Genomic DNA, 25,897 nt, shown 5'->3' on the forward strand with positions numbered 1-25,897 from the left:
AACAGAGGCATTAAATTGTCACCACCTAACAGATTGATCAGTCTTCGTGCATAAAAGTAAGACAACCAGATGTCGTACTATAATTTCGTGTGTTTGAAAGTTGCATAATTAAAAATAGCACGTGCACAGAATTGCTGTCTATGGTTAGTTGTGACTGTCAGCTTCAAAGGATTGGAGATTAGGATGGAAACAAACCTCTGAACTGGTCTATGGGAGAGTTTCCAGAGGAGGTTGGCTAAAATAAGAACATGCGCCCTGACATGTTCTGGCTGAAGCTCAAAAATGAATAAAAAGGAAACGCAGCCTTTTCCGCTTGCTGCTGTCTGTGCCTAACCTGATGTGTGATCAGCTACCTCAGACTCTTGCTCTCATGCCTTCCCTCAAGGAAGGACTGGACCTGCAAACTGTGAGGCAAAAACAAAACAAAACAAAGCAAAACCCAAAAACAAAAAACAAAAACAAAACCTCTCCTTTGTCAAGCATTTGTCACACAGCACCCAGAAAAGTAAAACAATACACACCTCATATTCCTGAATACTAAAAACAAAAACCTGTCCCTTAGTTGTGGGCAGGCTCTACAGATGCTGTTTCTACTTGGATTGATTTGTTGCCGGCATGTGCATCCGTGTGACAGGGTCAGAGCTTCTGGAGCTGGAGTTACAGACAATGGTGAGCTGCAGTGTGGGTACTGGGAATTAAACCTGGGTTCTCTGGAAGAGGAGCCAATGCTCTTAACCATTGTACTATCTCTCCAGCCCCAAAATCTTCACTATTATGGAAAAAAAGTGGACTTTTGATTCCAATATCAACTGGGCTGGAATTCCCGATAATAAGGAACTTCCCGATATAGGTGACTAGAGGCAACTGCGACAAAATGAACCAGACTCTATTAAAAATGTGAACGATTCTGATTACATTTATCAAGTGTTTGCTCTGCTGGTAACTGTACCATGCACTTTATTCAAATTTCAGTGGTAATTATTGCAACAAAACAGATATTGATATTTCTAGTTTACAGATACATTCCAACTAGGAAGGGTGTTAATCAATTTGTTTAAGGTCACAGAGCTAAAAGAAGGCACAAAATGAATTCAAGGTTATCATTCATACTACAAAGCGTATACTCTTAAATTTATATCAAGGTAGAATGTGTTACAGCAAGGGTCTGTGATGATCCATCATTTCAAGACAGAAAATTATATAAGCTTGACCTTTGAACCCTATTTCCGTGTTTGGAGGACTCACTATACACTTTGGAGGGGAAATCCTGCCTTCTACTATTATGACTTAAAATGCAGGAATTTCTTTTCCCAAATTCTATTGAGTTGTACTGTACATTAGTATATGACATTCTTTTTATTTAAATAATTTATTCAGATTACATCCCAATTGTTATTCCCTCACTTGTATCTTCCCGTCCCGCCTCCCTCCCTTTCACCCTATTCCCCTCCCCTAGGCCTGTGACAGAAAGGGACCTCCTCCCCCACTATATGACCACAGCCTATCAGGTCTCATCCTGGTGGTCTGCTTACCCTTCCTCTGAGTGCCACCAGACCTCCCCACCAAGGGGAAGGGGTCAAATAGGGGACACCGTATATGACATACTTAATCCAGATTTTGGATCAAAAGCCAGGAGATGAAGGAAAAGCAAACATGTGAAAATCTCTCTGACATAGCCGTAGTTCTACCAAGATGATTGTCTTGGGCTCCAAATCTCTAGACTATCCAGCTTCCAGCGGCAGAGAAATGCACTGTGAGAATGTGTGTCCAGCCCTGGGGAGTGGCAGCAGCTCCCGAGGAGGGCATCAGTGGACTGCACTTCCTGCCCAGACCACACTGCTCTCCAGATCTGTTGTCCATGCTATTACTTTACTAATGGCCACTTAATAAATTACTTTCCTATCAAAACATCAGAGTGAGCCAGGCGTGGTGGCGCATGCCTTTAATCCCAGCACTCAGGAGGCAGTGGCAGGTGAATTGCTATGAATTTGAGCCCAGCCCGGTCTACAAAGTGAGTCCAACACAGCCAAGGTGACACAATGAAACCCTGTCTCAAAAACAAATCAAAACAAAACAACAAACAAACAAACAAACAAAAACTGCCAGAATTAATTTCTTGTAAATAAATATATTGGCTGATTTAGCTGGGGAAAATTGATTAATTACTAGCCTCACTGCTTCAGATAATAGTTTAATGATCTATTTAATTTTATTTTATGTGCATTGGTATTTTATCTGAATGTGTGTCTGTGTGAGTCTGTCAAATCCCCTAGAGCTGGAGTTACAGACAGTTGCGAGCTGACATGTGGGTGCTTGAACTTGAACCTATGTCCTTTGGAAGAGCAATCAGTGCTGCTCTTAGCCACTGAGCAATCTCTGCAACCTTCAAATAATAGTTTTAAAATAAAAAATGCAGATGATCTCTAAATTTGGGACGGATTTTGTGGATTTAAACTGAAGAGATTTTTTTTGTTTTTTGGAGTTTCTTTTTTACATGAAATTAATTCTACAACTTGAAGAATATAATGATATATCATAAGTTTTACAATATCTTTAAGCTTTATGGAACACTACATAAGCATGTTTTGTAAAAGGGTATAAACGTTTTATAATTTTATAACACCAAATAGGTAAAATGGCAAAGAATATGAAGTGAAAAATCATGAAAAGGAAACACAGACAAATATATAGCTGAACAGAAAGGAATCCACAAGTTACATAGAATTTTCATCCATTTATACAGCGAATACCATGTGCTATCTTGGGAGATAACGTGTGTCAGTGGTGTGAGCTGTGACTTTGATCAGCTGCCATTAGTGCTCCCAGCAGCCAGTTATATCTTCCCTTCTCATTAATTTTCTCTCGCTTGAAAATGTGGCGCAAAGAATCTGTGATCGGGAAAGAACTTAAAATGCAGAACATGACAAATGGGGGACCATGGCTAATAATTCACAGTGAGGGCAAGACATACAGAAATAGTCAAGCAACATGCAGCAAGCTAATGAGTAAGTGAACAATGGACAGGAAACAAAAATAATCAGTTACTTGCAAATGTAAAGTCAAAAAATAAGGCAGTTTCTAGGGGGAAAGTAGACAGACATGCTTCCTTGATAAATGTTTATGACTTGCTTGCTCAGACTCCAAAATTATTCAGAGGAAATTACACTAACTAAAATTCAAATTTTCCCCATGGTTCTACAAACTCCACATCTGATCGCAGCTATCTCCTCTGTTGTAAAAATTTATGTCACAAATAAAAATGCTCCTTGATCACTAGTTTTTATTTCTAAAGTGACAAATTTATGTTTATGGGGTGGTTCAGATGTGAAAGAAGGGACCAATCTGTCCCTATAACTGGGAGACATCAAAGAGGAGAATCTCAGGAGGGCTGTGCACATAGACAAGGTACCATTAACTGCAGGCCTTCATTTTTAAAATTTTTTATATTATACTTAGTTATGTACTTGTGTGTGTGAGTGAGAGGGGGGAGAGGAAAGGAAAGGGAGGAAGAGAGAGGGGGGCATGTGTATCGGGGTCAGTGAACAGCATACAAGAGTGAGTTCTCTCCTTTCACATGAGGGTCCTGGGAATATCCAACTCACATCACCAGGCTTGGCAGCAGATGACTCTACCTTCTGAGCCATCTCTCTGACCCGCATCATCTTTAATGTGACTCAGATCCTTAGAGGTTTCCATGCAGAAGACCAACCAGTTGTTTTTAATCTACCGAGGGGTTTGTAATGTTCTCGGCTCATTTGTAAAGATAATAATGACAGGACAGAAGTACTTAAAATATATTGAATCTCTAGGACAATAATTTTTAAATAGTTTCAAAGACACTCACAAAGCACACAGTCAATATCATTTTCCCTATTGACTATATTACTCCCTGTAAATTGGCGAAGGTCGTTACATCGGACAATAGTTCCATGCCGATTAAACCTGTGCATACCTAGATAACCTTTGATATGAAGCTCATCACCTCTGCCACGTCTAGAGGCGGAAGGGGACAGTGGGTGGGCTTCAGGAGAGGGGGGTGCTTAAAACCAATGTATGAATATCATATGACTGACATCTGATACCCAGACTACTGCAGTGGCCTTTCTAGTGGCATTCTTGACTCAGTCTTATTCGGGCTCATTAATGAATCACTGCTGGTTCTTGACCACTTTCTACACCCATTTCTTGGCCTTCTATTCTACCTAGGTCATTTAGACAATGTCTATAAAGATTATTTTTACTTTCCCTACTTCATTCTCAAAATGTAGTTGATGCCTAGCTAAAGTGTGTTAGGTGTGTGGATAAATCTTGCTTACCTCTTCTGTTCCCATATGTGCCACTCTCTGAGGTCTGCAGGTCTTGTCCTCTTCAGAACTCAGTGTTGGGGACTCAGAATTTTGCCCTCATGAATGGATCAATGTCACAATTCAAGGGGCTTGTGCCTCTCTTCTACCCTTCTGCGACGGGAGGAACAGTGCTTCACTCCTGCAGAGGAGACAGCCTTCAAGGTGTCACTGTGAATGTGGAAAACATAAGAGTCCAGATGTCCACACCTTGATTAAAGCTCCAAGCCTGTGGGGAGACAGATGTGGGCTCTTTATAAACTGCGCTGGCTGTGGCTCTGATGAGAGCACAGGCAGCTAAGACAATAACTGAAGATCCCCAGTCCGTCCTCTATGGCTCCTTTTAGATTCCTATCTGGGCCCCAGGAGAACTTTTCTGGATTCCCACCTTTGGCCATGGACTTCAGGACACAGGACACTCATTAATACCCATCACCACCACATACGTGCCCCTTGTGAAATATTAATCAGAAAAGGCACATTTTGTTGGAATGTTTAGTCATGTATGTTTAAAATCCGCAGCCCAGCTGCTTCAGTCTTACTTAGGAAGCTTTCAGATAAGGGTAGTTTTGATCTGCTACTCTGTCCTGCTGAGTCGGAACATCTTGAGATGATAAGTGCTAAAATGTAAGACACCAGTGTCTTGAGAGCTTGCTTTGTTCATCTTGTATTTCAAAAGCCTTGAGCCAAGTAAATAATAAGCAAACGCTTCCTGAAGCAAGTTTACTTTCTAAACTTGTAATCCATTGGCCTTCTAGGTGCCTTTCCCCGGTTCAGGTTCCTGCCTTAGTAATTTTCCTATTGCTGTGATAAACACCATGACCAAGGCAGCCTATAGAAGCCTGTATTGAGGGTTATGGTTCCAGAGTGATGAGTTCATCACCATCTCAGTGGGGGAAGTGTGACAGCAGGCAGGAATGGTAACTGGAGCAGCAAGCTGGGAGTTCACATCTTAAACCCAAACTGTGACCAGGAAGCTGAGCATATGTTCAAAATAGTGTGAGTCTCTATGGTGTCAAAGTCTACCTCCAGGGCAACACCTCCTGCAACAAGGCCACCAAGGAGGGATCAATCATTCCAATGCACAAGACTGGGGGGTGGGGCACTTCCCATTCAAACCAGTACAGATCCTCAAATATTTAAAAAAAGAAAGAAAAGAAAGAAAGAAAAAGACTAACTAAAACTAACAGCTAGATATTAACACTAGACGCATCAATTTTGGCAATGAAAATGTTAAGAATAATCTTCATAAGAATGTTTACAGAGTATGTCCAAGAAACATGGAATCTCTGCCAGAGTTAGTAGAACTTTGTTTTCTTTTCAAAACAGTCATCTCAAAACCATAAATTTATGTGAAGGTCACAAAGATAGTGGCTGAAAGTGGGAGATTACGGTTGTAAGTGTGGCTTTCTCTTTAATATGAGAGAGTGTGTGCCTCTGCCATAGACAGACTTTGAACATCTTGCGAATACACGTGAACCTGACTTTTTAATCTCCCAACAGCATCGCTTCTATCAAAAACAGCATCATTAAATGAAGGGAATTAATTAATTCTCCTCAGATTGAGTCATCGCTGCCAAGTTGTCTGACTGTGCCTCTCACAGGGCCTTAAAGGATTTGGAAGCAAGCGTTGTCTGGAGCAGGGGATGCAGGCAATCTAGTCCCTGGTACTACATAAAGGGAGGAACAGTAAGCAGGAACCCAGTGTTCTTGGCCAGTGGTTCTGGAGTTTTTTTGTTTTTTGTTTTTTTTCATTAGGATTTACACAAGGCTGGGGGGGCGGGGCGCATCCTGAACAATTCTTAGTTGATAACATTCCAGTAGTGTAAGTTAATATTACAATAGATTTCTTTGTAAAAGAGAACATCAGGGAAATGAAGGAAAAGCCCTCACATAGCCGTGACTTTATAAAATCAGTAAAACTTTTTGGTAAGAATGTCCCCCTTCCTCCATTAGAGTTAAGGAAAACTCTGAAGTGTCTGTGGTTGCAATACAATGTCTGATCTAAAGGGGGCAGTGCAGAGTCTCTGCGTTATCTTTCTTTGATTTTTTTTTTTTAACTCATCAACTAAAGAGTATAGTTATGCAAACTTTCAGGAACATAGAGAGTAGAGAGTGAACAGGGACTTTGATAAGAAAAGAGACACAGCCTCATAAATTTTGCCTAGAGCACTAAGAAATAAAGCATGAATCAGCGTATCTAGAGGAAGAAGCCTCCGGCAGAGGTTTCTGCATTGCCTACTGTGTACCTGCCACAAATAAATAAAACGCAAACGTTTTGGCCTACCTCTCTAAATTGCTAAACTCCCACATAGTCTAATGTAAACAACAGTTTTCAAGGCAGGTAACCTAACAGAAAGCCTCACCTTCTTGACAAATGTTTATAATGGGACAGTCAAAGTTGAGTCCTCGGGGCCTAACAGAAATAGGCTGCTGCAAAGACAGGGAAACGAGGGGGGGGGGCCGGGGGGGGGGAAGCCAAGCACAAGAGCCAAGCAGTGCAGTAGCAAGAGGCAGCTCCATGCCTTAGCTACCCAAAGGAAGCAGAGGCATTGAAGTGGGACTAGCCTTTATAAAACAGAACGTCATTGAGCCATGCCCATTGCCAGGGACCTCTCTCCAATCCGAGCAAACGAGAAGGTTATACCCAGGATTATGTCCCCCACCTCACAAAAATACCTGCTCCAAATCTAATCAGACACATTCCCTAGTGAACTCCAAAGTCAGAAGGGGTAGAGGCCGGATCAGGAATAGATCCAGAGGACAGACAAGGGACCAGCTCACTTAGTATTTGTTCATAATACTCTCTAAGACATAAAAACACAATACACCTGTAGTCCTTTCACATATAAACATTGATGAATAGTAAAAAAAATTCTATAAATAAACTATCCCTAACTTAAAAACAAAAATCATTCTAAAACCATTCTTACATTGTGGTCATGGAAAAACATATGGGATCAGTCTTTATATAGCCTCATAAAGGCACAACGCACATTACGGCAATTATGTCTCTCTGGAAAGGTGCACCTGAGTCACCTGATAGCACGAGAAGGTATCCTATGAAAGCAGAAGGCACTAACTGTAGACAGGTCACATGGAAACACAGGCTGCCAAAGGAGTGTACATAGCTTCAGGAAGGTAGAGGGACGGAAGAGGGGGCATAGGTGAGAATGTCATCTTTTTAATACAATTTAATACTTAGGATTAAAATGGAGGAAGGGTACTCAGGAGTGCTACCCACAGCTGAGGAGCTATTGGCCACTGATGGCTGCTGGGAGACGGAGACAGGTTTTCTTTGGGGCTGAGGCCCAGGAGGGGCTTGCCATACTCCGGTAGACAGCCCTACCCCACACACATGCAGTCAGGATGATCTGGACTCCAGGGGGTTAAACGAGGCATGTGAGCTTGGGAGGGACTGGTGATGAGAGAAATGAAGAAAGGAATGGCAGGGAGGGAACGGGGATCTGGATCAAAACACTTTACATGTATGAACTCTCGGGTTAAATGCCACCCACATTGAATTGAAACATTCTAAATGCTAAGTTGCGGTGGTTTGAATAAGAAGGACTGCAAATCAGTTCATAAATTTGAAAGCTTAGTCACCGAGGAGTTGTATGTTTGAGAAGGATTAAGAGGTGTGGCCTTGTTGGCGTAGGTATGGTCTTATTGGAGAAAGCATGTCAGTGGGTTTGGACTTTGAGGTTCGGAAGCCTGTGCTAGGCCCAGTCTCTCTCTTGTAGCCTGTGGGTTGGGATGAAGTGCTACTGCTCCCCAACACCAGCTCTGGGAAGAGCGAAGAGGAGGAGAGAAGAGAGGTGGATCTGCAGTAGGGAGAACTGAGCAGGCGGTAAACAGATGGTTAATGGAAACCAACCATTGGTTGAACACCTAGCTAGAGAAACCAGTTCTTGAGGAGAAGCTGAGGAACAGAGGAAAAAGAAATACTCAGAGACTCAGGCATATGTGGTACAAGCTGAAGGCCTTAAAGCCCAGGAGAACTTTCCTGACTCTGTGTCTGTCTCGCTTGCTGTCTGTCTGTCCAACTATCTCCTTGCTTGCTGTTGCCCGTCTTCCTATCTCTCCTCTTGCTTGTTTTTCTCCATCTATCCATCCCTCTTGCTGTTCCCCATCTCACTGTAGCTTATTCTCTCATGTCTGTTACTTGCTTGCCCCTTTTCTCCTTGGGCTAACCCCGGTATTTTACTGAAAATGAAATTCAATTTTTTTCATTACAGATTACATCATAATTTTTTTTATCATTACAATTACTAGAGCAATCAAAAATCAACAGAGTAACAAGGAAATACAAAAAGGTCTGTAACCTACAACAAAAATCAATTATTTTCCAAACAGTGGTCAGCATAACCTGCTTACTACTTCTTAAACAACACTCAGGAAAGTTTAATCATTAATTTCCCCAGGCTAAAGCCAATGTGTTTACAAGATGGCCTTAACACATAGCTTGAGCTAGACAGTCTCTAAAGAAAAAACTGGACCCATTTCCAGTCCTAGACCAACAAGTGTGCTACCTAAGCCTAGGCTAACTGCCAAGGGGCCCTCTATTGTAAAATATCTGTAAAGCATGATGTTCCAAGCCCATCTTCTATTGCTCTCAAAGCAGAGTCTAAGGAAACATTTCCACAGGTAACAGTATCTAGCCAGGTACTGTTATGTCTTACCTTTCTTACATGCAGTTTCTGCTTGGGTGCTCGTAGTCAGAGCAAAAAAAAAAAAAAAAAAAAAAAAAAAAAAAAACTCTATCATTGTCTCAAGCCTTTAGCCAGATGCCTTCTTTCAGCATTCTCTGTGGAAAAAAAGTTTTCCCTGTATGATTTTCCTTAGGGCTGAGAAATAAAGAGAAAACAAAACAATTTTAGGAGAAATAGCAGATTTCTAAACAATATTACACCTGGACCATACATATTTGGGGGCAGTGGTGATCAGCCAGAGATCTTTGGAACGCTGCCAAGCAAAGCCTCAACAGCTCCTCTGGATGTCTAGTGCCCATGCTGGGCAGTCGGAGGGCTCTGGAACTTTGTCAAGCCAAGCCTCTATGACTTATCATTATGTCTGTGACAATGAGGAGCTCTCAGCTACTGCGCCAGCACCATGCGTGCTACCATGCTCTCACCATGATGATAATGGACTCACCCTCTGAAACCGTAAGCCAGCCCCTAATTAAACGCTTTTGTTTCCTTTTATAGTCACCATGTCTTGGTCATGGTGACTAAGACTTAAGTCAAAACCTAACTAATCATCTAACAGAAGTCACCCATGGTGCCCATGCTTATTTTTTATGTAAATCCTTGATTCAACCTATAGCCTATGCCTCCTTTTTATGCATTTAGGGCTATGAGCCCACAAGGGTAAGTCAGCTTTCATATTGTTCTCATCCTATTTCTGTGTTAAACTCACTAAAAAGTCTTCAACAAAGTCCTATGAGGTGACGGATTAATGAAAACACTGAGGCATGTAGAGTCTGAGTAACCTGCTCAAGAGTACAGCGCTAACAGAAAATGTAAGCCTATTTTCATTCTGGTAAAGTCCATGCTTTGCCATAATAAAACAGTTTCTTTTAGGCATAACAGAAAAGCCAATATTGAAGATTAAGGAATTAGTGATGGCAATGACTCAAGGCTGAGTAAAGTACATTTTGTAAGGACAAGTAGAGGGTATTAGAGGAGCAGACTCTTGGGTGAGCACTCCCAGACCAGTCTGATCCATGGAGAGTTCAAAAGCTACTTCCAGGAGTTAGCCTCACTCTTGATCCAAGACCATGTTGGCTTCCAGGAATACAGAGGTAAACGTATCTACCTGCCCAGCAAGAATGTACAGGCGAGTAAATGCTCTGAGTTATGACACTAATGAGCTACTATACACAGAAGAATATGCTTAAATAGCAAAAGCGCACCAGTCATTAAAAAAACAGCCATTGTTTTATAATAAAGGTTACAAATAAGGGTAATAATGAAGTGCAGATATTTTATCCATCAGTTCCTAATAAAATTTCCAAGAATTAAAAAGTCTTGTTTGTAAAATGTCTCCTTGATAAGAGATGTTTTTGTTTCTCTGTTACCCAACAGTGAGCATTCCATGGCAGAAGTGAGGCAGTGTGAGGACTGGATGGTGTTCGAGAGGTCTTCTCTCCTGCCCCTCTCCCATCCCTATCCTGACATACCAGACAGATGAGACAGCGACAGAACAGCGTTTCACAATTTCACTTGGGAGCCTGTTCCAACAGCCGATTGGGTCAGCCAGTTTTCTCTTCCATGTTATCTTGAGAAGCACTAATTTGTTCTTTCTAGAGAAGAAAAAATTGTAGGCACTTGATATAAAATTACTTTAAAATTTTTTTGAACTATGAAGGCTGAAATTTCCCTAACATTCCCAACATTTTGCTTTAAAACCTTCATCCTAAGGTAACCTATGGCCTTGCCCCATCACTGTGACTGTCAGGATATGAACCTTCCACAGATGAACTTGAAAAACAAATAAGTGGCACGGAAAGGTATTAGGGCTTTCACCAAGCATGTCCATATTAAGCATCCTACCTACTGCCTGTAAGAGAGTAAGTTTTTAATATAGATATTGTTTGGACAATGTCTTTTTATTCTATATCTTCCTCTGTAGCTCTATAGAAGAGCAGTTATGGTTTCTTTTTATGGGTAAAATTAACAGCATGTGCTTAGATAATCTTATTTTCCCCAGGACACAAAGAGATGTGAGGTTCCTTTTATTCTTTTCTTTCTTCCTTTATTTCTTAAAGCAGGGTCCCTCTATGTAACACCCTGGCTGTCCTGGAACTCTTTGTTGACCAGGTTGGCCTTGAACTCACAGAGATACACCTGCCTCTACCTTCTGAGGACTGGGATTAAAGATGTGTGCCACCACTGCCCAGCTAAGGTTCATTTTCAAAACCATAAACTACAACAAAGATGGTAAGATAGAAGACTGACCCTTATTTATTGCCAAGTTTAGAAAAATCTTTCCTATGTTTGTCTTCTCAGGTGAATCTGGCTAATACTCCTTCTCCTTCCTCTATCAGAAGCCAATCAGCCTTTGTGCTGTTGGAAACCTAAACAAATCCTACACCCTTTAATTGAAGTTTGTATAGGATTTTACATGACATGTACCACTTTCTTTTTCAGTGGTTCATACAGTATATTTAAATGCATATTAATATATTAAGTTTTCTAAATGAGGTCATTTCTGGCAAGGAGTAATTTTAATTTAATTCACCTGAACATAGCAGTGGCTTTTCACATTAGGTTTTTGGCACAAATGTCCCTTAAACAGATTAACTAAGTGTGCAACTTCAAAATTTTTCAGAAGAAATATTCAAGGTAATGCAAAAAGATAAAATGTTGTTTCAGAATTCCTATATCAGTGACAATGCAAAAATTATTATTCTAATTTTCCTGCTTTCTTACTATATTGAATTAAGTAAGGCGAGTCTAAGTTAAAATATAGCACATCTTACTGATAACTATTGCTTACATCTTGATGAGGTGCTTTGGTATGTGGGCATTGCTGTTCTTGTTGCTGTAACATAGTACCTAATAAAAGCAGCTTATGAAAAGAAGAGTTTATTTGGCTCACAGTTCAAGGGTTCAAGTCCATCACAGCAGGGAAGTCATGGGTGGGGGAGCATGGGGCAGTTGGTCAAATAGCATCCTAGTTAGGAAGGAGAGAAGGCTGATGGTTATGTCACCCATGAAGATGGTGCCACCCCCATTAAAGGTGGGTCTTCTCTCCTCAGCTCAACCTGTCTATACACATCCTAACAAATACCTGATAGGTATGTTTCCACACTGATGCTAAAGCCAATCACATTGATAATGGAAATTAACTATCATAGTATGAGTACCCAAAACTGGAAGTAAAGGATTCTAATGACTGGGTAACAGGTCACTAGAACCAGATACTGTAACAGGACCCCAGACCTTAGTAGGCCCAGAGACCTAAGCACAACTGACTCCATGATAGAAGTGTCATTCAAGCTATAAAACTCAACACATAGACAGCACCACCTGCCAAAACTAAAACAAGGCCTAATCCACCAAAGCCCACCGTTCTGGGAAAGTCTACTAACCTTCCTTTTTGGCTGCTGTAGTTCTGCTTCTGTCTAACTGTTCTTGTCATCTGAAGTGTGTGAACCCAGGACATGGTTTTTGTCCTGACAACTCACACTGAGAGAGTCTCAGGGCTATACTAGGATCCTGAGCACCCAGTGTAGTTGCCAGGCAGCTAATAAAAACTTCCTATTGGCTTAAGCTCATGTCTGAGGACTCTTCTCCAGTGAATACCCTACAACATTTCCATTATAGGGGCCAAGAACCTGTGACTAGATAGATCATAGGCTCTAAGGAAGAACCTTCTACTGTTGTTCTGCTAAACGAACATAACATTAAAATGATTCCTGATGGCGTATTGCTGTACCCACAGATTGGCATGTCTCTTGGTCTTCATCACTGGAAGTGTTTGCAGTAGATGGTGATTAACACAAAGACCCACAACTGGTTAAGAGAATAAAAGATTGTGGAGTGCTCATCCCTAAGTGGAGTACAGACCCCATCCCTACATGGTTCAGGAAACATCATGAAAGAGAGGGCAGAAAGACCGTAAAAGCCAGAGGTAGAGGATGGCTACAAGGAAGCAGTGTTTTCCAGACACAACAAGGCAGTTGCCCATATGAACTCACAGCAGCTGGGCAGTATGCATAAGACCTAAGCAAGCACAAGCCAGACAGAATCCAGCATGGAGAGAGTATGTGTGCAGGAAGTTTACACCCTATCTGAGGAGCTCTCACCATCTGATAGCTGCTTGGAAAAGAGAGCCAGTTTTCTTTACGGATGTGACCACTGGAAGGTCAACACATTCTCTCACAGGCCCCATTCCCAACAGCACTTGAACACCATAAATTGAACTTGATGAGTTTTAAAAATACAGAGAGAGAGAGAATATGAGTGAGCAGGGAGGTGGGAGTGGAGCTGGGAGAAGTTAGGGGAAGGATGACTGAGAGAAAAATACATTATGTGAAATTCTGAAGAAGTAATAAAATATTATTTAAAAAGAAAAATTCAAATAATAAAATAGTTGCCTACCATCAGATTTCTTTTAAAATGAAAAGAAATAAAAGTTACACAGTATTTTCACTAAATGACTTTTTTAAATGTCTCTACATACAAAATGGGTTGCAGACATTTAAAAAGTATTAACTTGGATTATTATGGGGTTTAAATAATAAAAGATGGCATTGTGACCACTAAAGGTAAAAGACTACACTTTTCTGGGGTCCAAGTGGAATGTTACCACCACACAGAGCAACAAAAGGAGCTAGGCATAGCAGCCATGTATTTTATTCCAGCACTCAGGGGCAGAGGCAAATGGATCTTTGTGAGTTCAAGGCCAGCACAGTCTACATAATAAAGCTACATAATGAAACCATGTTTTAAAAAAACAAAACAACAAAAAGAAATGTTAACTTTTGTTTTTATTTATTTATTTATTTATCTTTTTCTACCATACTGGATCTGAGTGACCAAACTTAGGTCACCAGGTTCTGCAGCAAAAGACTTTACGTACTGAGGCCACCCCACAATGCAAAACCATTTTTAACTGAACTGGAAACTTCTACATACATAGATATGCAATTGAACTTAAGGTCAGTATTTTGCCTCATAATAATACCTAATTAAAAACCTTAACATCACCATCATTTGTCCACATAAGAAGACGACTATAAACATAAAAGTACAAAGAACACAAACACATAAGCCTAAATTTATGCATGCACAAATCCAGGGGGCAAAGGAGAATCCGAGCCTGGGCTGTAGCTGAGTTGGGAAAGTGCCGGACTGTCATACACAAAGCCCTCGGTTTGAGTCCCAGCGCTGCATTCTCTGTGCATGGTAGCTTACACCTGTAATCCCCGAATATGGGAGGTGGAGACAGAAGGATCAGAAATATAAGATTATCCTCCACTATATGTTCAAGGCCAACCTGTGACATATGTCAAAAACAAAGAAAGAAAAGGAAGAAAGGAAAAGGGAGGGGGGAAGGGAAAGGAATAAAGAAGGAAAAAAGGAAAGAAAAAAGAAGAGAGAAGAGATGAGACCAAATATAAACTAAATCTGGAGGCAAATCTTAAATGTGATGATCTAGTTACTTCCTGGCTCCAAGGGAAGCAAAGTTGGAATTTCCTCCTTGGAAATGCAGACGTATGACCATTCTCAGCTTTGTCACTGTAAACACAGCAGCGCCCTTCTCCATATTAGTTACTCAGAAAATTAGTTACTCTAGCTTAAAGCTAGAGAGCCAGAAAAATGATGATGAAGCCCTCAGCCTCCAAGGATGCTGGACCAGCGCCTGAAAAGCACTTTCCTACTCATTGCCGTTAGGGCTCGGTCTACCTTCATACTGTTCAAGGGAAACATCACTAAGGCAACATTTTTCAAAGCTCATTCAAAATACATTTCGCTTTAAGGACCCAGAAGCAAATCAGATGATAGAAAATCAGATGGTGGAAGCAAGTTAACTGTATACTATTCTGGTACTCTTTGAGAACGGGCAATTTGGGCTGGGGAGATGGCTCGGTGGTAAAGAGCACTGGCCTCTCTTCCGGTGGGCCTGAGCTAGATTCTCAGCACCCATATGGCAGCTTAAAAGCACCTGTGACTCCATTTCCAGGGAGTCTGACATCCTCTTCTGGACTCCTTAGTTACCTGGTGTACATACTATGCATATACATACATGAAGGCAAATCATCCATGTATATAAATAAAAATGTTTTCAAGACAGAGCTAAGAGACTAACACTCCACATCTCACACAGAGATGGTGCAGTGTGACCTCACTCATCCGTGAGACACTCACCTCCACTCACCCTGGCACGGTAACTGATGTCTCATTTAGCAGGTATTTATTAAAAGGCTGTGTTGTACTAGTTCTAGATGCTAGGGATACAGCAGAGAACAAAATTAATTTCTGCCCTGGAGCTTGTGTTCTGCTAAGGGGAAACATAGGTAAACAAATAAATCCAAGGATCTATCAGGGAGTGGTAAGTATGGGGATTTTGAATAAATAACACCTCTTGGCAGTTGTTAAAAAAAACAAACTGAAAAGTAAGGCAAAGGAGTAAGATTGATGTACGTCACCTTTATGATCAAAACAGATTAAGCTAGAGTGTGTGGTTGATGAATAGCTCAGTCCATAATCCCACACTCCCTAATTGGACCAATGTTCTCACCCAGCCATATACGGGCCTGGACAAGAGAGGGTATCCCCTGTTGGAGCTCTGCCCAGCTGGTGGTGAATAGAAGCAAGAAGAAATGACTGCCCAGGAAGCAGCTGCTTCTCTAAGGGAGAAACAGGACAGATACCCAAATGTGCACAGCTTATTCTTCCCAGCATTTTAAGCTGAATAAGTCATATCCCTTCCAAAGGCGTTCTGTGACTAAAGGACTATGGAGATGCCATTACTACATTAATGGAACCCCCTTCACATGGGGGAGTGCATCAGCATTTAAAAACTGCATTCCAGGCTGGGCGTGGTGGTGCACACCTTTAATCCCAGCACTGGGGAGGCAGAGGCAAGAGGAGTGCTCTGAGTTCGAGGCCAGTCTAGTCTACAAAGCAAGTCTAGGACAGCCAAGGCTACATAGAGAAACCCTGTCTCGAAAAACTAAAATTAATAAATAATTAATTAACTAAAATAAAATAAAATAAAAACTGCATTTTTACTGTCTTCTCTAACATTCCCCTTATCTTTGTACTGTTTTGTCCATTGGTGTTAACTATAAGTTTATGTTCAATTATAAATACTGCCATCTTCCCAGAGTGCAAACAAAGACAGCCCTGTTTTACCTAGATACTAGCCACCACTTGGGGATACATTCTTAGTCTAACAATGAGAAGAGTCACATTCGTTCTTGGGAAATTCTATAAAATGGGTCAGAGCAGCACAAGGTGTGCGGTAGTTAATCTTGATGGTCATCTTGAATTAATAAGCCTGGGAAATTGATGATGCACGGCTCCAGGTGTGTCCGCTCATGACTAGCGGACAATAAAGGCCCTGACATAATGAGTGGTGTAATCTGTATAACAAATTCAAATTCTGAGTATACAGTTGGGAGTTGGTGGAGCTGCAGGAGGTGGTGAGTGGTTGGAGAAAGCGGGTGACTCAAGGCGTCTCCAAGCCCTGCTGTTCCACTCTACATGCGGTGCCATGCTGTGTGTCCTCCCTGCCGGCCTCTCATCCCTGCCGTGGTGGTCTGAGATCTCTGAAACTAGGGAATAAATGACCATCTTCCCTTTCCTTTATCCCTCTCCTTTACATTTGTCATTATGTATGTACTTGTGGATTTGTGTATATAAGTGTGTGTGCACACTCACGCACATCTACACACTACAGGACATGAGTGGAGGACAGAGAACAGCTTAGCAGGAGTCAGTCCTCCTCTACCATGTGGGTCTCGGGGATCAAACTCTGGTTTTCAGGCTTGGTGACAGCTCCCTTACTAGCTGAGCCTCTTGAAGTTCACACACCTTCCTTCTCAGCAGTTTATGCCAGATGTTCTGTCATACAAGAGATGAGAAGCCTAAATGACACAAAAATCACATCAACTCCAAAAATCACTCTGTATGGAGGCTGGCCACTCACCCCCGGCCCATTCTGCTCTCATTATAATAATCTATGTTTTTAGCATATTAGGAATCCTTTTAGGATATTAGGAATCCTTTAGTAAGTACACAATTTAGGATAGTAATTATATGCCAACATAGGCATGTCTCATGATTAAGATATAAACTATATTCTGTTATATAATTTCAGAGAAAATTTAAACATGCAAATCTGAAATCTCTGTGTTTTAATGACTGGGAAGTATTTGAATTTAATAGAATCAAGCACTCTTGTCTGGAAACATCTATTGATGACAAGAGTGAGTAGGCAGGTAGGGGTGTGTGTGTTTATGTGTGTGTGTGTGTGTGTGTGTGTGTGTGTGTGTGTTTATGTAAGTGTGTTTGTGTGTGTGTGTGTTTATGTAAGTGTGTTTGTGTGCATGTGTGTGTGTGTGTCTGTGTGTGTTTGTGTGCATGTGTGTGTGTGTGTGTGTGTGTGTGTGTGTGTGTGTATGCATGTGGAAACCATGGGTTGATACCAGGTGTCCTTATTATTTGAGACAGCATTTCTCACTGATCACAGAGTTCACCAGTTGGCAGGAGGGGCTGGCCAACAAGCTCCAGGGTCCACCTTCCTAGCACTGGCTTCCTATTCCTGGCTTTTTACATGGCATTGGGGAATCTGAACCCAGATCCTCAAGATTTGATCAGTTACACTCATTATTTTGAACATTCATATATCAGTCCCCAAAGAGCACTGAACTGTGATGGTTATTTTTGTTTGGTTCTGCTTCCATTGTTGCTAACAAGTTTTATTGGGGGGTGGGGGGCACATAGTATGTAACACTGACTTAAAGATATATATTTTTAGTATTTGATGGCTCTAAAAATCAGAATATCTTTTGTTGTTTGGACAATAATCGCTGTCCTTCAGTTTGGCTGTGTTTTTAAAGTAGGTAACAATAGTGGGGTGTCATATAGTCAGATGCATCTTAAATTTATGATTTGGGCTAATAATCTCTTAAGACTATATGTCAGTGGGTTTTCTTTAATGTAACTTAGTCTTTGTTTCCTATATTTTGAACTTTAATTTAGGAATCAAGTCTTTAACCTACTCCCTTCTCATTAGACATGCAGCCATCACCCCCTGCTGGACTGTGACTACATAGTAGGAGAGGCATGACCATCTGCTCCCTGAGTCCCCTCTCCATCCCCTCACTGCTTTAGTGCCCCAGAAGGCACACAGGTGTGAACTGAGGCACACTAACAGTTTCTTTACTAAACAGAGGGTGAGGAAACTACTTGCTGTTCTGACCCTGCCCTAACTAGCAGGAGCACAGTGCCAGATCTTTAATAACACTAGTAGGCCATCTATCACCATAGCGCAGCCCAGCGCCTACCCACACCTACCAGCTAAGAGCTGGCCATCTCACTCCCAGATTCTGAGCTACCGAGCCCCACCTCGCCATCATCATCAGCAACCCTGTGCTTGTCTTCCACATGTCTCTAGAATATCATCTCCATTTTGTGCCTTTGCTTTCCTTTGCTGTATCTCTGCCTCTTCTCTCCTCTGCCCTGGATTTTCTATAGTTAATGCTCAACCCAAAGCCAGAGTGTTTCTGTGTGTCCAGTGAGTGATTCACTGATTTTTCACTTAACACAGCATCTTATGGCTTCATTAATGAAGATAAAAGGTCACTGTGGTACTTACAGTGCTCTCGGTATCAGGGATCATAATTGACAGAATGTGGAGCCAGGAGCTGATTTGTAGGGCTTCAGATCCCAAAAGTAGATGTGAGGTAAGACCTTTATTTCCTAAATAAATGTCTTGTGGTGTGGGGAAGAGACAAAAGTTCAGAGAATGCAATGAAACAGAGAGTGATTAGCCTGAGAGCTAGCACTCCTATCTCAAAAAATATGTGCCTCAGAAGATGCCAGCCTCCCCACTGAAAGTCTCTGGACTTACCTGGGCCTCGGCTGATTGTGTCTACTGTCCCCAGAGCTAAGACAGTCCCTATCAAATAAAACAGATTTTTATTAGGTCCTTGATGAATTTATTCTAAGGCCTAGAAGGATGCTTTAACCTATCTTATTTGAGTCAAGATATACAGTTTAGAATAATAACAGAACAGCTCTAGACACTGTTTAGCAGAAAACCTTTCTCTGAACAGAGGTGCAGAAAAATGTTTAGCTTCAAACATTACCTAGGAAGGGTAAAAAACAGACACATAAACCATCACTGACCCTAAAATGAAAGTTACGGTTTATCAGTATAGCCAATTCCAGAAAAGAGGCCACAGGGAAAGTAACAAAAGATAATGACAGGTCGGGGTTAGCCTGACCATTGGCTGCAGCATTCTCAGCCTGTCTAAAAACAAGGTAGTATAGGAGTGCACGCCTGTAAGGCCAGCACTCTGGAGCAGAGGCAGGCCCGACTCTGCCAGCCTGATCTACAGGTGAGTCCCAGGACAGCCAGGTTACATAGTGACACCCTGTCTCAAAAGAGGAGAGAGAGGGTGAGCGGTGAGGGAAGAAGGAAAGAAGGGAGGGAGGAAGGGAGGGAGGAAGGGAGGGAGGGAGGGAGGGAGGGAGGAAAAATAACCAAACAGTAAAACAAACAAAAAACTGAAGAGGAGGAGGAGGACGAGGAGGAGGAGTAGTATTTAAAAACAAGGCTCTAGTGCTACAAATGAGTGAAGCTGTGCGCCTTCCCCTCTCCTAGAATTTTAGTGCAGCACCATCGAACTTCAAGACAAAGCAGCTCACCTGACCTTCCTCCCAGATCCACTGATAAAGCTCCCAGGGTTGCGTTCTCCCTGACAACGGGCAAATTATAACTGTCAATTTGAAAGAAAAAAAAAAAAACAACTAGTAATCATCTCCTGCACTCCACCTTCCTGGATTTACTTTCCTTGTCATTCCTGAGAAAGGTAACACGGCAAGTGTCTGTGGGAGCCCTCCAGTCTGTAAGCAAAGGGGCACCGTGAGCTGGGGATTATACAGGACTTGTTTTGCCCAGGAGTCTCGTTTTATCGTTAAGAACAGATGCCCTGCAGTTCTTTCGAGAAGACCACAGCTCTCATACAGTGTCTCACAAGTAAGTCTAGGGCATCATTCCTGCCAGTTGGTTAAATAGTTAGGCTATCCAATCTCAAGAGCTTCACATAAATAACACCTTATAAGAAAGTCCGTAAGGGAGAAATGCTGGGTCCTTGTAAGGGGTATTTGGCAAAAGCTTACATTTGTGGTGAAACTGGGAATGAAAACCAAATAGTCTGGCTTTTGGCTATGCGGAGCATAGGAAATCGATCCCAGAATCCCCAGCGATTACAAGCATACCTGAACTGGGTGGAAGAGCTGAGGCATGTACAGACAGGCAGAGCCAGCACCGGCTTTATGCCCACATAGTTTTTCTGCAGCCATTGTCTTCCTGCGTATCAACGCTGCCTGTGCCAACGTCTCTCCAAGTCTGATCCCTAAGTTCAATGTAAACAGAGTATCCTTCATTTTAGAATCAACTAACCATATTGCCTCTCCAACTGCTAAGATGCATCATTTCCTCTCTCTTTAATGCTAGTATTTCTTCCTACTTAGTCCAAGATTGCATAAGGAAAACTTTCTCACTAAATCCACACAGTTCTGCACATAGGAAAAGAGGTGAAATTGGAAGCCATAGATCTCAACTCTTACTTTATTCCCTTCCCAGCTGTCTAGAGGCTAATAAAGACCATGCTACAGGTATTTACTTCCTGTAGTTCCAAGCCACGGGGCTATATTGTTAGAGGAATGGTGAACTCTGCATTCCTTAATGATTCAAACATGAACTATATAAAACTCCTAACAATATTACTGCTATGATTCAGTTCTGTTTTTCTTTTTTCAAAAAAAAAATCAAAAGTAAAATGTGAGGGTTAGAGATGTAAGTCTTGCATAGCATCAACAAATCACCCAGCACTGTATTAATCAAGATTCATACCTGTACACTCACATGCAGGTAAAGGCAGGGAAACCAGAAGTTTCTTTAGCTACATAGCAAGTTTGAAGCCAGCCTGAGCTACACAAGACCCTGTCTCAGCAATAAAATAATAAAATAAAACATGACTATGAAGATAGACTATCAAACACTTGGCGTTGTTTACTCTTTGTATGCAGGGATGATTTATTTCAATTTCACATGGATTATTTTCCCCCGTTTATCCACATACTAACTGCATGATTTTAGCAACCATCCATTGTTTTAAATATCAAAGAAAGAGTAGTATTATTAGCACAAAACTGGGATATTTTAGGAGGCCTTTTTATTTGATTCCTCTCTCTTTTAGCTTTAGTTTAGCTTAGTTTCTTTCCAGATGTCCACACAGAGCTCGGCCTGCATGCCCTGCTCATGGTAGTATTTCAGCCATTTTTCTTTAGCCCACTGCTATTAGAATAGACTACACAAGAAGCACTGTTCCTAATAGGCATGACAGTTGAGTAAACCATAGTTGGCTATTTTTCCTCACTGAGATGCAAATGCTGGCTCTTGGGCAGTGTAGACTGGGGATCGCGGGGAGGAGACCACACAGGAACTCGGCTCCTGGATGTTGTCCCAGAGGCTAATCTAGGGGAAACCATGCAAAAACACTTTGAAATTGTTTTAGATGTGTTTTATTTTATGTACAAGGGTATCTTGCCTGCACGTATTTATGTGCACACATGTGCGACTAGTGCCTGAAGGGGTCAGAAGAGGACATTGGCTCCCCTAGAACAGTGTGAGCCCCCAGGGGGTGCTGGGAACAGAAGTCTTCTCTCCTGCCACAGGAGCAGCCAGTCTTCCCAAGCAGGAAGCCACTTCTCTGGCCCCTCGAAAACAGTTTTCACCATTGTCCAGAATCTTCATTATCAGTTCTAGTGAGCTTTTGCCTTTCTTAATAGCAAAAATTTTTCTTAGCAGGGCAGTGGTGGTGCATGCCTTTAATCTCAGCACTTGGGAGTTCAAGGCCAGCCTGGTCTGCACAGTGATTCCTGGACAGCCAAGGCTACACAGAGGAAACGGTGCCTTGAAAAACCAAAAAACAAACAAACAAACAAACAAACAAACAAAACAAAACATATTTCTAACAGGCACCCAAGGAGCAGACTAGATACAGGCACCTACATGACTTCTGGATGCTTCTTCTGTGTCTTCTCTCAACGTCCTCTTGTTCTCACTGGAACACAATACCCAAGCAGTCTAGTGTTTTCAAGTGCCTGATAATTGCGATGGACGCGCCCAAACATGCTGCTTTTGGGAAGCTTTTGTTTGTACGTTAATGTATTCCCAAATCAATGGTTCCATCAAGCCACTAGCTCCTGATGCAATGAATCTGATTCAGTGATTAATGTGGCTGTGTTCTTTCCCAGTAACTTTTTAAATGATTTTTATGATTAATGCATTGTTTGTGCAAACTAGTGGGATTCGCTTTGATACTCCCATGCATGCACACAGCACACAGAACACATTGACTATGGCCCAGCCACCCTTCCTGCACCCTTCTACATCTCTCGCAATCAGTCTGCTACTTTCAATTCAGCGTGTATTGCTCGGTTGTCATTGCTGTTGTTTTTTTTATATCCATCTGTGAGAGGAAGCATGTGATGCTTGTTCTCTCGTGTCTCATTTCACTTACTATGCTGCCCTCCAGTTCCACCCATTCTTACAGCGCTTTACAACTCTTTACAGCTAAAAAATTGTTCAATTTATGTATACACAGTTTATTTTTTCATCCACTCATCCGCTTGGGGCATCTAGGCTGATTTTTGTGTCTTAAACTTTCTGAATAGCAATGCAAAAGCCATGGGCAGGCAGGTAGCTTTGATTAAGCATGAAATGATACAGAAAAGGTGAAGTATGGCTGTGCCCCAATCACATGGTGAACTGTGGCTGTACCCCAATCACATGGTGAACTGTGGCTGTGCCCCAATCACACACTGCCACATACTGATTCTTTAAGGTGTCTCAGTGAGTAAAAATGACAAGTATGGAAACAACTATTATGACAATTGGAAGAAAATAGAAAGAGTAGCAGAAATCATAGCAATGAAAATATCTAATTTTGCTAGACTAGTCACAGAACATGTGGTCACGTGCTTTCTTTTGCAAAACACTTACTTATAACCTAATAACAGTTCTACTCATAAACAAATGTTAACTCCTAACCATGCACTTTATTTATATTCAGAAAAATAGCTTTTCTCACTATTAAGCATCAAAAATCAAAGTAAACATTCTTCCTTGAAAAGTCTTTAGTATCAATCCTATGATAAATATGGACACATTAGTCTAGAGTATTTGCTTAAAGCCTGTTTTACAACACTATGGAATAAATGGCATATCATACAGTCTTGTTCAATAATACATGAAGGTCATCACATGTCAACACTAAGCCCTGAGTCATTCTGAAAGTAACACATTGTCCTGTTCTGGGTGCTGTACCTGAGGCAATCATCTCTGTAACTGTCATTTTTCTTAGTCTGTTGCTAAAGCTGTTCCACCCACACTGACTTATTTCAGATCTAAACTGATTTACATAAGGAAATGTTAGGAAATTAGTAACCAAGGATGAAAAGAGCATGATCAGCAGCCGACATTTTGCAGGTGAATAGATAGTACCCTGTCAGGGAGATTGTGTCTAACAGCGACAATACAGAAGGAAACAAATGATGTAACACAGGACGTGCTGCACAGGAAGCACATGACATTCTGTGAGGTAAAGGCTGGATCCCTAACTGATGTCACTGTAGTCCCCAAACTACAAATTAATAATGTACTTTGAAACAATTCATCACAGGCAATATGGCACTAAGAATATGCCCCTTCATTTAAGCTTCTTTCTAAAGTAAGCAGCTGTCTGTAAAATTCAGATTTTAAGGGTAGCTAGTAGATGTTATTTCAGAAAGGTCACTGCTTACTTTTGGTGAGCCACATATCAGTCAATGTTTCAGGCTCTGCTAAATACCAGAGCTAAGTATCAAATATTGATTTATTGGTGAAATACTTATTAATCAAGACAAATGTTAGAAGAATACCAATATATCAAAATAAATGAGGACCAGAGATACGGCTGAGCAGTTAAGAGCACTTGTTTCTCCTTGCAAGAGGACCTGAGTTCAATTCCCAGCACCTACATGGTGGCTCACAAATGCCTGCAACTCGAATTCCAAAAGCTCCAATGCCCTCTTCTGTCCTCAGCAGGTACCACACTGTGGTCCACATACAGGCAAAACACTCATACACATAAAATAATAAAAATAATCTTAAAGCCATGTGTGGGTTAATGTAGGCCATCAGGGTTGGAGGCAGGGATGCTACCACACAAAGCATTCTCACCGCGTGGTAGCCAGAGCTTCCTAAAGAAGGGTCAGGGTCCCATCAAGCTTACCTAACATGTGCGGACTGCTGCACGGCTGTTGTCAGAAGCACATTTATCTAATAGACATCTAGGTTTATAGCATTCTTGTTCTGATTATGGAATTTAGTTTCATTATAACTTAGGAACCAGGTTGCATGGCAAGTACTTGGTATAGGTCCTTGTGAAAAGTGTTACCAGTGATCTAACACTGGTTACCCTGCTTCCAATATCAAATTTCTATGTGATATTGAATAAAATCATATGCAATGAAGAACGACTAGCCATTCTTCCATTCTGGTGAGAGCAGCTTAGGAGGACTAGGGAGAGAATGTGTTTTAAAAGTATAGATCGTAGACTACACTTTTTTAAAACACTGAAAATTACTATTCCAGGGGAACCTAGTAGTTCTTCCACCTCCTGGGATGATATTATTTATTTTTTATTGTTATTGTTATTATTACTACTACTACTACATGGATGAAGCAATGAAATGGGGAGTAGTATAGAAAATCAATGAATCATATGGCAGATCAGCCATGTAAAGTATTACATTTCCTTTATTTGAATCTAAATTTTCAACCAGTCTTTTAGAGTCAGAATCATCTATAATCTAATGCTTACAAGAAATATGGAAGTTGCCTGGTGGTGGTGCATGCCTTTAATCCCAGCACTCAGGAGGCAGAGGCAAGCAGACTTCTGAGTTCAAGGATAGCCTGGTCTACAGAGTGAGTTCTAAGACAGCCAGGACTACAAAAAGAAACCCTGTATAAAAGAAGGAAGGAGCCAGGCGTGGTGGCGCACGCCTTTAATCCCAGCACTTGGGAGGCAGAGGCAGGCAGATCGCTGTGAGTTCGAGGCCAGCCTGATCTACAAAGGGAGTCCAGGACAGCCAAGACTATACAGAGAAACCCTGTCTCAAAAAAACAAAAAAAAAAAAACAAAAAAAAAAAAAGAAGGAAGAAGGAAATCGTGTAACATTTCCACTGCTGCTTCTAATTTCTTTTTTTCCTATCATTTACACTATAGTTAATTATGACTGTAGATGATAACTACTTTTGTCTATTGAGTCTTCTCAGCTGATTGATAAGTCCACAGGTAACCCCAGGGATCTCCCAGTACAACACTAATTGTAAAATGTCAAATAAAACCAGTTACTATATTGGTCACAGCTGGGGGGCAAATTTCTTACTTTTCAACTTCTTTTGTTATAGCCCCTTACAAAGTCAATCTTGCTGAAATGCTCATCCATTGCATCTTTTCCAAAAGAAGTTGTTAAAAAAAATCAAAAGAATCATGGTGTCCCATCTTCCTGATCTTAACACAGGTCCTTCAGGTATGACCTTCGTGGGACCCAGAAAACCAGTTCTTAGGCAAAGACTCTTGGATGAACATAAATTAGCTTTAAAAGCCTTCTTGTTGCTGCTTAGGGAATTAGGAGCCTGATGTCATTGTAAGAAAACATGCCATGTGTGTCATTTCATAATGAAACATTTCTTTTAAAAGACATCTGTATAGCTTGGGAACTCTACAGGTACAGCAGATAATAAATAAGCAATAAGAT

At 41.3% G+C, this 25,897-nt stretch overlaps 1 long non-coding RNA gene across 1 annotated transcript in view; it reads right to left on the reverse strand.

Annotated features, from left to right (window-relative positions):
* Positions 1–9,085: 9,085 nt before the first annotated feature.
* LOC311584486 overlaps positions 9,086–25,897 on the reverse strand; it is a 100,115-nt gene continuing 83,303 nt past the window's right edge. Inside the window, exons 2-3 of the long non-coding RNA XR_014774907.1 lie at positions 10,525–10,647; positions 9,086–9,190 (exon numbers count right to left, since the gene is read on the reverse strand). This is a non-coding gene — a long non-coding RNA (uncharacterized lncRNA). The remainder of the gene's footprint in view (positions 9,191–10,524; positions 10,648–25,897) is intronic.

This window comes from Acomys minous (assembly GCF_964271855.1).
Source record: "Acomys minous genome assembly, chromosome: 15".
Lineage (NCBI taxonomy): Eukaryota > Metazoa > Chordata > Mammalia > Rodentia > Muridae > Acomys > Acomys minous.